The sequence below is a fragment of the Rhagoletis pomonella genome, unplaced genomic scaffold (assembly GCF_013731165.1).
Source record: "Rhagoletis pomonella isolate Grant_MI unplaced genomic scaffold, Rhpom_1.0 Rhpom_scaffold_00003, whole genome shotgun sequence".
NCBI lineage: Eukaryota > Metazoa > Arthropoda > Insecta > Diptera > Tephritidae > Rhagoletis > Rhagoletis pomonella.
Window position 1 is genome coordinate 38,312,701 of NW_023458557.1, and position 1,643 is coordinate 38,314,343.

The window sequence follows — 1,643 nt, forward strand, 5'->3', positions numbered from 1 at the left end:
GATTTACATAAATTGAAAAAGAACTTAATTCAATAATTTCAAAAATAGCAAAGTACAAAAATGAACAAAGTACAATAGTAAATAGTATTAACACTACAGCCGCCTACGCAAAAAGGAGTTGGACGCCTAGTTCCGCTAAAGTACACTTTTACCATATATTTAAAACCAAATTCATGATGTACCTTTTTAAATATTTATTGATTAATTTTTTATATTTCTTATTAGAATTGAATTATTATAGTTATGTGAAAATTACAAACAAATCTTCTGTCTACAAATGTGGTAGGTTTTAAGCCTTGTGTGGTAGAAACCCCAAAAAAAAAAATGTGGTAGATCTACCACCGGCGACACACGGAATTATACCTGGTCATCGTAGTTCCTTAAGTAACGTAACTCTTCTTCTTACCGCTTTTTCTGGCAGGCTGCAGGTGTGTGTTTGGCCGGGTGTAGGTATGTTTTTGATTAGTGTATTGGTGCTTTTGGTTCAGTGTGTTAGCGTATTTTGAATAAATTGTAATATATATGGATGAGTTGTAATAAAGATGGAAGCAATTGTAAAAGAGAACACCAAATGCCGAATAACAGGTGATCTCAGCTGTAGGTATTTTTTGGCAATCAGCTGTTATTATTTTTACTTTGGAAACTGTACGATGATTATAGTCGACATCTCCGCGCACTCGGCTACGGCAGTCGAAAGCTCTTTTGTTTTTAAATTCATATTTTTCATATGTGACAATGAAATCAGTTCCACTCATTATTATTTTTAAATATGTCTGCGACAAAATTTTTAGTCCCACGGATAAACAACAGATAATTTACGGCAAATTATGAAATAGTTAGTTTGGGTTTAGCTGGTTTCCTTAATTAGTTTTCAGAAGGTACCCTGCTAATTTTCACGGAATATTTTTTAAAATATGTCCGTGGCAAAATTATTCTTTTCGCGGATAAACTACGGATAATTTACCGCAAATTATCAAATAGTTAGTTTGGGTTTAGCTGGTTTCCTTAATTGGGTTTCACAAGGTGCCCTTTAAGTTAGCAGGGTACGCGATATTTTTTTAAATATGTCCGCGGCAAGATTATTCTTGGTTTTCAGCAGGGCACGCGATATTTTTTAAAATATGTCCGCGGCAAGATCATTATTTTCACGGATAAACAATGGATAATTTACGGCAAATTATCAAATAGTTAGTTTTGGTTTACCTGGTTTCCTTAATTGATTTTCGATGGAAGTTAGCAGGGCACGCGATATTTTTTAAAATATGTACGCGGCAAAATTATTATTTTCACGGACAATTTACGGATAACTAACGGCAAATTATCCGATAGGAATTTTTGCTTTGGGAAAAAGTTGTCCTGCCAACTTCAGAGAGGTAATTTATAGTAAGTTTGACACTTGTTAAGAGTCAAAACTGAGTACAAGTTAGAGAAACAATTTAATGAAAAAAGTGGAGTTGTCGAATGTCGAGAACAGAGTGATATTAGTTATTATTAATGTTCTTTTTAAAGAATTCTTATTTAAAACACACTTATATCCTTATGTCTAATTTTGAGCAACGAAAAGAAAATTTCCTTAGAAAAAACTCGTACTAAGCACCCATGGTGGAATAATAACAAGGTGTTGTCAGTAGCGACGTGTTTGT